At 40.8% G+C, this 12,655-nt stretch overlaps 2 pseudogenes; both read left to right on the forward strand.

Moving 5' to 3' along the window:
* Positions 1-5,446: 5,446 nt before the first annotated feature.
* Positions 5,447-5,651, forward strand: LOC148355206 (U2 spliceosomal RNA; annotated as a pseudogene).
* Positions 5,652-5,863: 212 nt separating this feature from the next.
* LOC148355207 (U2 spliceosomal RNA) lies at positions 5,864-6,025 on the forward strand (annotated as a pseudogene).
* The last annotated feature ends 6,630 nt before the right edge of the window (positions 6,026-12,655 follow it).

Genomic DNA, 12,655 nt, shown 5'->3' on the forward strand with positions numbered 1-12,655 from the left:
TCCCATGTTTTTCAGCTTTTGTCAAAACAGTTTTGATATAAAGCTTTTCCAGACTATGGCTGCTCTCTGAGAGACTAAGAGTAAATAGGAGATGACATGCAAAATAATAATCTGCATGTGCACTTTTAACACTACCAGACCAATAATTACATTCAATCATTTGAGGCGGTCAGACAAAATCAAAAGGCTGTTTTCCACCCGTAGACGGAAATAAAAAAAGCTTTTAGAGGGATAGATGAGTTCCTCTTTCGGTTTTGCTTGCTGCATTTGGTGTGCACAAGGATGCTCACAAATCACAATCATAGCAAAGAAGGTGTGTTTGCTAAGGGGGCAAATATCGTTTATAGCTGTGATGGTAGCCCTTTCTGATTAAAAATGTCAGCCAGGCCCTGGAGGTGACAGATTGCGTTGTTGCTGTCATCTCTCGGTATTTTCGGTACAGGGACGGGTGCGGCATGCTGGGGACTCTTGGAAGAAAGGGTAAGAAATGGAAAATAGGGGAAGGCATCGTTGGTAGCCACAAATGAATACATTGGGAGCAAATCTGTTCATCAGCTGACACTTGGCTTCACACTTCACTCGGGGGCCTCGTCCAAAACTCCCTCAAGGGGCCCTTGCACTAGACGTGATAGTGAATGGGTTTTTGGGAAAGTCCTCGTCTGATCTCCTTGCAAGGTAGAAATCGTATCTCCTTCTCTTAAGTGTCTATGAAACTATGAACATAGAAAAAATAGATACTAATATTTCAACGTATGAATATTTTAAAAACTGCAAAATTGTTCGTGTATTTTGCCTGTGGTTTTAATCAATACTGTTTATGGGAATTAATGAAGGATTTTCTTTTTAGGAAGTTATAAATAATACACTGAGTCCTTTTTAGGCCAAGAAACAAACTTTTAAAAGACTCGGTTCCATCAAAGGGACAGTGTATAATGTTTAGTGCCTCCTGGTGGTACAAAAAAACGTTCTTACAGTAAAAGTAAAAAAATATTTCAAATATGGGCAAAAATATATGAACTATGATGGCATTTATTTTTTATAAATATTCATAGCTTGAGAATTTTGTATTTCTTTTACATCCAGGAATCTATAACTAGTTGTCGCTGCCATGTTTGTCTGGCACCCTGCTGCTATACTTGGCTCATTTGGCACTGAGTTTCGTTCACATTAGAAAATACAGTGCCATCGAGGAGTCAAATATTACACATTGTACCTTTATTGCCTGGATAACTGCAAAAAGCAAATGATTTTGAATACATTTTTTGGGGGTTCGTGCTCCATTTACTTTGAGGAGCCACAAATATATCGGTGTTTCTATATGTGACTTCTAATCTTGCGTGTGCATTTATCAAGATGTGATTTTTAGATCTTGGGTAAATTGTAAATAAACTTGTTTTGGAGACAAAACTCTCCCTATATTAGGTAAAAATAACCGAAATTGTAGCTTTTATTTTTAGTTAAAGGATATTGTTCGCATTTTAATTTATCACCGGGAAACACTACCTTAATCCTTTGCATGCTTCAAAAAAAATGTCCATAATTGATACGTAATTATTTTACTAATACAATTTTGATGGCGCCCTGGTTAGGTATGGCAGGCACTTGTGCTCTTGGGCGTCGCCCATAAGGGGCGATGAAGCTCCAGAAGTGATCCATACAAACTAATGTGAGCTGCTGTTAATCCCGAGGGAAGAAGAAATGCAATGACAAAGTAAAGCCACCAGAGAGCAGTGTTGGCCTCATTTTAATGCAATCATGTTGATAAACATGTTAACAATTTCAAGCATTTACAAGCACGTCACCAAGAATGAAAGCACCTTTCACCCTTGAAATCACAATTTTAAAATTCAAGCATTTTTGAGGATTTCAAACACTGCATCGTGGCCGTCTTAGACTTTCTGGACTAGTTTACAGGCTGGGGGCGTCGTTGCTGTCTTGCACTTTCCGGACAAATTTTCAACATGTTACCTAGTGTTTACTATGTTTGTGTACTGTAATGCTAAATCTATTTCACCCTGGTCATCCTGAAAGGGGGATTACCACTTGTGAGGCCCCTTCTCTCAGCACTGATTAAGGTAACCAATGATCTCCTACTGGCAATGGACTCTGGCGCTTCATCACTTTTGCTGCTGCTGGACCTTAGTGCTGCTTTTGACACTGTGGACCATGATATCCTACTAGAACGGCTGGAAAAAATGGATTGGTCTCTCAGGAACCGTCCTCTCATGGTTCAGATCCTACCTCTCAGATAGGACGCACTGTGTTAAATATGGCGAAATGACATCTGAGCGTTTTAGTGTTACCTGTGGTGTTCCGCAGGGTTCAGTGCTTGGCCCCCTTCTTTTCAGCATCTACATGCTTCCATTAGGTGATATGATTCGCAAGTATAATATCAATTTCCACTGCTACGCAGATGACACTCAACTATATCTTCCGTTGGAGGAATCTGCCACACTAAATTGTGGAAATTTGGAGGCCTGCCTCACTGAGATAAAAGAGTGGATGTTAATTTCTTGCGTCTTAACTCTGAAAAGACCGAAATGTTAGTTATTGGTCCATCTAAATGCCGTGACTTACTCTCAAAAACTGCTGTGAACATTGACAAATGTCACATCACACAGAGTGACTCAGTTAAAAATGTAAGTGTCATATTTGACCCCGATCTGTCCTTTCAAACAAATGTGAAGAAAATTACTGGAACCGCTTTCTTCCATCTTCGTAACATTGCTAAAATTTGTCCTATACTGTCTCAGTCGGATGCGGAGATTATAATTCACATGTTTGTTACCTCCCGTCTCGATTACTGTAATGCATTACTCTCCGGTCTCCCGAAGTCCAGAATCAAGAGTCTTCAGCTGGTACAAAATGCTGCAGCGAGGCTATTATCTAGGACAAAAAGTCAGATCACATCACGACGATTTTGGCTAACCTGCATTGGCTCCCTGTTAGCCTAAGATGTGATTTCAAGGTTCTCTTAGTATTGTACAAAATCATTAACGGACTTGCTCCCTCATATCTTTCAGATCTGATTTCCCCCTAAGTTCACGGAAGCCTTTGTTCTGAGAGTGCCGGTCTTCTGGTGATCCCAAAAGCTAAGAAGTGTTCCGAGAGCATTCTCCATCCGGGCACCCGTGCTGTGGAATGCTCTTCCCCCTGAGATCCGTTCTGCAACCTCAGTGGAAATGTTTAAATCCAAGCTTAAAACAAACTTCTACTCTTCTATATCTATGGATAACCTATAATTTTCTTGGACAATATCTCTGTAGTATTTGTGATTGCAACATCCTTTCCTGTCTGGTAATCCTGAAAGGGGGATGCCACATGTGCCGTCCCTTCTCAAGGTTTCTTCATTTTCCTCATGTTGAGGTTTTTGAATTTTTCCAGATCAGGGGATGGTGTAATAATAGTCTGAAAAAAATAGTCTGTGTAATAACCTGTGAAGCCCTTTGAGACTCTTTGTGATTAAGGGCTATACAAATAAAAATGACTTGACTTGACTTGACTTCTCAAGGTTTCTCTTTTTCCTCATGCTGAGGTTTTGAGTTGTTCCTTGCCCGCATGTTGGTTTAAGATCAGGTAATTGTGTAATTGTAATCCAGTGCAGTCCTTTGAGACATGTCTGTGATTAAGGGCTATATAAATTAATGTGACTTGACTTGACTTGTACGGTCCTTGATTTTTCTACAAAGTAACAATTAATGCATCTTTGTCCATTAAATGTGGATATATACTGTATACACATATTATATGTATATAATTATTTTTATTTATTCTTTTTTTTTCAACTTCTCCCTTTTAGAAAACAACTGCTGAGCAGTGCGTTCAACCTCAGTGCTCCCACTGTACTTTTGACAGATTGCTGTTTTAATAATAATGGGCAGTGAGTGGCAGTGACCTTCACGGCAGCATACCGACGCTCTTTGTTATCTATAAGTATGCTCCCTTTGGTGGAGAACCCATTGAAGCCTCGCAGATAAAACGCAATAAAGGCCGGCACTGCTACTTTTGCTCACCGCCTCCGGCCCTTGAAGAAAGAGGACTCATCTTTGGCCATTCTGGCCGGAACATTTCGATCGCATATGGGCAGCGATGGCATCGCGAATGAGAAATACTGCATTTGGTGGCCTTCTGCTGCTGCTTGGCATCTTGAGGGCATAAAATCTATTTCAGAGATGTTGGAGCGGGATGGGATAAGCTTTGCTCATGGATAATCCAAGATTATTTCTATGGGGATTGCTTGGAATAGTGCAATCAAGTGCCCCAGATTGAAATGTGTCAAAGTGTCCTGATGAAGACTGAACTCCCTTTCCAAAAGGATGCTCTTATGACTGAGCCATCTGCCACATCATAAACTGTGCTCATTACAGTGCCTTATTAAGCATATGGGTAGAAGTCATGGCGTCAGTCCCATATGACATTACAAAATTTTGTTTCAAGCAGAAAGTCAAACAAAAATGGCTGGTTGGTTACGCCAGCCTTCTTTGACCAGTGTGCCGGGGCTGCAAGAAATTGCCAAATTTGATCGCAAAAGCTTTGTTTATTCCAGTGATGAGCCTGGTAACGGTATCATCCATATCAGTAGGTGGAAGGAGATTTTTGTTTTAATATACCGTAAATTCCGGACTATAAGCCGCTACTTTTTTCCCAAATGTTCATCCCTGCAGCTTATTCAGTGAAGCGGCTAATTTATAGAATTTTTCTAACGGCCACCAGTGGCGCAGGAGTTTAAAAGGTAAGATTAAGACCAGTAGAAAATGTGCGCCAATAAAGACTGCAATCTCTAAGTTTTAGCGTATATTTTCTGTATAGTAAAGGTACGCTCCGATACTCAGGTAGATGCCCTTGATGGCGATAGTTATGAGAAGGAAGTTGAAGACAACCTACCATGAAATTCACATTCACGGGATGCTTTTTCTTTACAGGTATGTTTGATACATTGCGAGAGTGATCCTACTAGCGTGTTGGTACCTTTCAAAGGCACCATTTGGGATGAAAGTTATATTATTATTATTAAAGCTTTGAAAACTCTTTTGGTGTACCGTCTTTCTTCGTAAATATGTGTAACCATGTATAATATGTATTTGCAACTGTATATTTTTGTAATGTATTTATTTTAGAGATTTATTCTGTTATGTGTTCTACGGACGAATCAAAAAGAAGGGGCGGAGCAAACGCGGGCTGATGGGAAATGTGGTAAAGCTGAGTTACCGGTAGATCTGTCTGTTGTTGCAGCGGACAATAGTGGATATATATTTTTCCCACCCTTAACTTTGGAAATATACATTTTGTTTCCTTGGATCACTTTCAATGGGACCCCGACTGTACAAGTCTGCATCATACGTTAATTACGGGTGTCATTTTCTAATTGTGATGTCAACTGTGGTTCTGGATTTGTGTACAATGTCAACATCAAGCTCAGCAAGACTCAGGCTTTAAAGTCAGGACCTTAACTTGGCCCTTTGGCTTTGATGCAGTGGCAGTATCGTAGCCCATGAGGTTTATCTGGCTTTTGTTTAGGGCTAGGACCTTAACTTGGCCCGATTTTGCCATGATCTTTGATTTTTGCAATCCGGAGATGGAATAAGAGCTTGTTCTGTCCACTCCACGCATCGGCCCGGTATTGCAGTACCTCCGGGAACGGTGCATTCGCAATGATCGCAGCAAGGCTTTAGGGCTAGGACCTTAGCTTGGCCTTTTGGCTGAGAGTAAGTGTCCCGGCTCCTAGGCTTTGTAGCGTATTATGAACTGACCGATAACGGATAATGGATAATGAATAACGAAGATAGATCAATAACCCTTAAAAACCCCAAACCCCCCTGTGGTCCTGGATTTGTGTACAATGTTACTCTTAGGGATCATTTCTATAGTTTTTGGCTTTGATGCTAGATCCTTAGCTTGGCCTTGTGTACTTTCTATGAAGTCACTATCTTTGATTTTTGCATTTCGGAGATGGAATATGAGCTCGCTCTGTCCACTCCACGCATCGGCCCGGTATAGCAGTACCTCCGGGAACGGTGCATTCGCAATGATCGCAGCAAGGCTTTAGGGCTAGGACCTTAGCTTGGCCTTTTGGCTGAGAGTAAGTGTCCCGGCTCCTAGGCTTTGTAGCGTATTATGAACTGACCGATAACGGATAATGGATAATGAATAACGAAGATTGATCAATAACCCTTAAACCCCCCCCCAATTGAGGGGGGAGCCGGAGCTACACTGTGGGAGTCCCGGCAGCAACTGCCTGGGTTGTGGAACCCAGAAGGGAGAGGACCCACACAGAAGGGAGAGGACCCAAACAGAGGACTGGAAGAATGCTGCTTGGGAGGGTGGGATGGCAGAGCTATGCCCTTGCACAATAGTATTGCCTTTTACACGCTGGTTAACTACTGTTAAAAGAAAATAACTCTGAAATTGTTTAATTGATGTTGAAAATGTCAGGAAAAAATGTTAAAACGTCATATCGTCACGTCATATTGTCAGATATAACAAAATTGTGAATATGCTTGATGGCTGTTGAGATTGTCGTGTTTGTTTTACTGCTGTTGGTGTCGGTGGATTTGTTCAGGCCAAAAACAATCGACTTTGGCCTGGACGGATCTATTGACACTAACAAAGATGTTATATAATGAAATTGTGAATATGCTTGATTGCTATTAAGATTTTCGAGAAGGGTTGTTCAAACATCACATTGTGTTTGCTGTTAAACGTCATATTGAAATATAATATTGTGAATGTGCTTAATTGCTGTTGAGATTGTCATGATTGTTTTCTGTTATTAGTGTCAATAAATTTGTTCAAACGAAGTGGGTTGTTCAAACCTCACATTGTGTTTGCTGTTAAACGTCATATTGAAATATAATATTGTGAATGTGCTTGATTGCTGTTGAGATTGTCAAGATTGTTTTCTGTTATTAGTGTCAATAAATTTGTTCAAACCCCAAAAAAAATTGCAGTTCTGAATTTGGAATAAGAGCTTGCTCTGTCCACTCCACGCATTGGCCCGGTAGCAGCAAGGCTTTAAGAATAGGACGTTAGCTTGGCCTTTTGGCTGAGAGTAAGAGTCCTAACCATAACGGATAATGGATAATTAACAAAGAAAATAGAACAACAACCCTTAACCCCCCCCCCCTCACATTGTGTTTAATGTTAAACGTCATATTGAAATATAATATTGTGAATGTGCTTGATTGCTGTTGAGATTATCAAGAGGGGTTATTCAGACCTCACACTGTTTGTTTTCTGTTATTATTGTCAATAAATTTGTTCAAACAAAAAAAAAACGAAATTGTGAATATGCTTGATTGCTGTTAAGATTGTCAAGAGGTGTTGTTCAAACCTCACATTGTTTGTTTGCTGTTTTTAGTGTCAATAAACTTGTTCAAACCGGACGGATCTATTGACACTAACAGAGATGTTACATAACGAAATTGTGAATATGCTTGATTGCTGTTAAGTCGAGAAGGGTTGTTCAAACCTCACAGTGCTTGGCCCCCTTCTCTTCAGCATTTATATGCTTCCACTAGGTGATATTATTCGCAAGTATAATATCAGTTTCCATTGCCACGCAGATGACACTCAACTCTATCTCCCGATGGAGGAATCTGCCACACTAAACTGTGGAAATTTGGAGGCCTGCCTCACTGAGATAAAAGAGTGGATGTCACTCAATTTCCTGCGTCTTAACTCTGAAAAGACTGAAATGTTAGTTATTGGTCCATCTAAGTCCCGTGACTTATTCTGTAAAACCGCTGTGAACATAGACAATTGCCACATCACACAGAGCGACTCACTTAAAAATTTAGGTGTCATTTTCGACCCCGATCCGTCCTTTCAAACACATGTGAAGAAAATTACTAGAACCGCTTTCTTCCATCTCCGTAACATTGCTAAAATCCGTCCTATACTTTCTCAGTCGGATGCGGAAATCATAATTCACGCGTTTGTTACCTCCCGTCTCGACTACTGTAATGCACTACTTTCCGGTCTTCCGATGACCAGACTCAAGAGTCTTCAGCTGGTACAAAATGCTGCAGCGAGGCTTTTAACAAGGACAAAAAAGTACGATCACATCACCCCAATTTTGGCTAACCTGCATTGGCTCCCTGTTAGCCTAAGATGCGATTTTAAGGTTCTCCTATTACTATACAAAATCATACATGGACTTTCCCCCTCATATCTTTCAGTTTTGATTTCCCCCTATGCGTCAGCCCGAAGCCTTCGTTCCGAGAGCGCCGGTCTCCGGGTGATCCCAAGAGCCAAGAAGTGTTCCGCTGGTTCGAGAGCGTTCTCCATCCGGGCACCGGTGTTGTGGAATGCTCTTCCCCCTGAGATCCGATCTGCAACCTCAGTGGAAATGTTTAAATCTAAGCTTAAAACTCACTTCTACTCTGTAGCATACGAATAACAAACTTCTTATATGTAATAACTTGTGAAACCCTTAGAGACTATTTGTGATCAAGGGCTATACAAATAAAAATGACTTGACTTGACATTATTTGTTTGCTGTCATTACTGTCAATAAATTTGTTCAAACCAAAAAATGAAGTTACAATTGTGGAACTTACAGTCTGACTCGGGTTAAACTTGTGACTGTGTCGCAAACTTTACTGCGGGTGCCTGCGGCTTATACATGGGTGCGGCTTGTGTAAGTACAAAAGCGTCGTATCACTCAAAAAGTGGGGGGTGCGGCTTATAATCAGGTGCGCTCTATAGTCCGGAATTTGCGGACCGGACAAATTACGGATAATTTACTAATTATCTGCTTATGAAGTACAACAAGGAAATATCCATCCGTCCATTATCTGTACCACTTATCCACAGTAGGGTCGCGGGGGTGCTGGAGCTTATCCCAGCTATCTTCGTGCAATGGGCAGGGGACTCTCTGAAGTGGTTTTACAGGCAACTCACTCGCTCACTCACATCTAGGCCAATTCACCTGGCATGCATGTCTTTGGAATGTAAGAGGAAACGCAAGCTCGGGGAGAACATGTAAACTCCACACAGGAATGTTCGACAAGGAAATACATTTTACTTGATTTTTATTTGAATAGACTGATAGAGCAGGCCGTCACTTTCCCCTGGGGCGTAATTCCCAAGACGGGGTTACTAAAAAAAACAACACCTTGAAAAAGGCTGGGCAAGAAAACTAGAAGGAAATTGGTTTCACTGAGTCCCTGTAGTTGGAATTCTTCCCAGTGCTTTTTACCATTCATTCTTGGTTGCACTACACAATATAGCTGCTTCTAGGGGTCAAGTAATACACACTGTCCCTTAAATACTCAGTAACACTTTTGAAAGGCTTAATTTTTGTACGGATATTCAATTGTTTTTTTCTGCAGTTGACCATGAGAATATAGAAACTGCAACAGAAAAAAAACAGACAACTTGTTGTTAGAATTGCGGATTACAAATCCCTTAACCACCTGGGTTGTAGAGACGACATTTCCTCTGGTGTGTCTTGGGCAAGTACAGCATGCTAGCACCCTTTCCAGGCTGTTTATTTTTTGGGTAAGGGGTTTGCTCCCTCACATGAAAGATACTGGTTTCCATGGTTACCAGTAGCAGGAGAAGCTTCCTGATCCGACTCAGATCCGGCATCTTCATCAACTGGTCGCTGGCATTGGCGGGCAGCAGCATGTGACAATACTAATACTAGATTCAGAATCAATAGAGAAAAAGTATCGCATCGTGGCATGACTTGAGGTTTTCAGATTTTTGTTGACGTTACATCATTTTCCTTTGGTGACATATTAAAGACTCTTTGTTCCTTGTATTTGTGGGAGTCAAAAAACAGCAACATGATTGACAGATCAACAGTGACAGTGATGTAAACAGTTCAGGACAGGCTAAACTCATTAAAGAGAGCTGGCTCTCGAACGGCTCACTTGCTTTGATGCATTATATTCCGAATTATTATGTTGTATAAAAAAGTTAAGAAAAAAAGGAAATATAAAAGGAGAAAATGAAAAAAGACAGGTTTTTGGTTATCCCTTTAATCAGTATATTACCAACAATAATTTAATGCAGAAGTGAATTCATAATTCGAATTAAAAAATGTATAATTCTACTTAATTATATTTGCATGTATTTTTTCCTTCTACAGTGAACGTCCCAGCTACTTCATTTTTGAACGTTTTTATAATATAATAGGATCTCACAACACAATGTTAATTAACAATATAGATGATATAACGGAACACATGTACAATATAACATGTTAAACTACATAAATAAACACGTTTGAAAAAAAAAAATATGGTGTAAGATTATTTTGTGTTTTGTAAGGGAAAATACGACAGTTTGTAAGGGCATGGAGCCATGGAGCTTGACAGGTATGTATTCATAAATAAATATGTTTAGCATTTTTATTGTAGGTTCATCATTTTATAAGTAGCTCACATGGGGAAAAAAGTGTTGGCTCCCCTGCCCCAAAATAAAGTGGCCTCTATTGAATTGTGTGTCAATCTATAGTCCACAGCCTACAAAGTAAAAAGCGACTGTTGGCCATCTGTAATGATTGACAATAAATTATTGAAACTGATAAGAGCCCCTTCTTTATAGAGTGCGATCCACCTCTGAATAAACGACTCCACATCTAAGGAGCCACCACTGGCTCATTAGGCAATCCCCATGTGACGACTCATCAAAGACAACACGTACCCAAAAAGAAACGTCAGCTAGCGGCGCCGCTCATTGAATTTCCTCATGGAAGTGGCACTTTGAAATTAGCGAGGAGCGCCTTTCGCAAAATGTGTTGCAACAGCTGCGAAGGCTCGGATGTTGCGCTCTGGGCCCCAGCCAAAATGACAGCCACACACATGACAGGCAGACAATCAAACGCATCTCCAATTTCATGATGACAAAAATGGGGACTCTATGAACACACCCATTCTTTTACACTCGACAATATTGTGCCCGCTTAATAGGAAAGGACTCAGCGAAGCAATTTAATGACTGGGTTATTACTAGGTAATTACTGAGTTTATTATGTTTGAAGGACCCATCATTTGGAAAGCACAAATGTATACATAGTAATATCTTTTTCAAAAGTTCAACGTTAATTAAAGGGACAGAAGGTATTATTTGACCACCTGAAAAGGGTATTTTGTTTTCAATATTGGATACCTGCAAAGGAGAATGGAAAGCATGCATGTTGATTCTTTTGACTAGTATTGCACCCTGCTGTTTATTGTCTTGAACTGTTTAAATCACTGTCACTGACGGTCAATCATGTTGCTGTTTTTTTACTCCCACGCCCTTTGGGGAAGAGCTAGTTTTGTGTCAGAACCAGAACAGGCAGTAGGGCCAAACGTGTAACGTTTCACACAAAGCTTTATTGGTCAGGTGCGGGAAAGAAACAGCAGCAGTGCTCGCTGGGCAGGAGGAGTAGGAAGCCCTCGAGAATGGAACGTGGTCGGAGGACGAAAGCACGTCGGACAGCCGAGACGGGAGAACGGAGCATGGTCGGAGAACGGGACAAGTCAGGTAATCGGTGACGATCGGGATGACAGGGACGGACAAGCAGGAAACAGAACAGGACGGGACGGACGGGAGCCAGAGTCAAAAGGTGCTTGCCTTGCATGTGCGGAAGTTTGCTGACGGACTGACAAGCGGTGAATGAGAATGATGTGTTTAAATAGGAGGGGAACCAATCAGGAAATGAGCGGCAGCTGGGTTAAAAATGGAGTGCAAGTAAGAGCAATTGGCAAATTATGACACTTTTGAAACCTGGGAGATTTAATAAAAAGAAAGGGCTCAGGAGAGGGCCTTTAGAACAGGTAATTATTTCTTATAAGAAGGCTCGCTTCCTGTTCTCCTTGCAAAATTACTATCCATAGATGTATTCCCCCTTCATTTTTAGTATCTAAGTATGTTCAGCATTACCAGAGGTGCTGAATAATACACACTGTCTCTTTAAAGCAGGGCTGTCAAACTAGTATTAGTACAGGCGCCACATGCTAGAAAAAAATTCTGAGGGTCGTACTAAAGAGAAAGAGAGAAAGAAAACAGAAGGAGATAAGGAGAAAGATGACAGATAGAGGGAGAGAGGAAGGGAGATACGGAGGGAGAGAGGGGGGAAGAGGGAAGGGGGAGGGATAGGAGGAAAGAGAGAACGAAAGAAAGAGGAAAAGTGAGAGAAAGGAAAGGAGAAAGAAAAGAGAAGGTGGAAAAAGAAAGAGAAAAGGTGAGTTATAAAGGGAGAGAAATAGCGAGGGAGCAAACAAAATATGCAGAAAAAAGAAAGACGGGCAGAGACTAATAAGGAAAGAGAGAAACAGAGAGAAAGAATGAAAGAGAAAGAGAGAAATGGGGAGTGAGAAAGAAAGTGCAAGAAAGAAAGGGTGTGAAAGAAAAAGAGAGACAAAGGAGAGAGCGAGAGAGAGAGAGAGAGAGAGAGAGAGAGCGAGAGAGAGAGAGAGAGAGATAAGCAGACAGGGATAGGGGGAGAAAAATAAAGATACAAAGGGATAAAAAAGAGTAATAAATAAAGACAGAAATAAATAAAAAGAGAGAGAAAGAAATAAACAGAGAGTGAGAAAGAGAGAAAAAAGGGGAAAAAGAGAGATGGGGAGAAAGAAAGAGAAACCGAGAAAGAAAGAAAAAGTAAAAGAAGGAAAAAGAAGGACAAAGAGATAGAGAGAAAGTGACAGGGAGGAGGAAA

Source organism: Urocampus carinirostris, chromosome 12 (genome assembly GCF_059441175.1).
Source record: "Urocampus carinirostris isolate Australia breed hairy pipefish chromosome 12, RoL_Ucar_1.0, whole genome shotgun sequence".
Taxonomy (NCBI): domain Eukaryota; kingdom Metazoa; phylum Chordata; class Actinopteri; order Syngnathiformes; family Syngnathidae; genus Urocampus; species Urocampus carinirostris.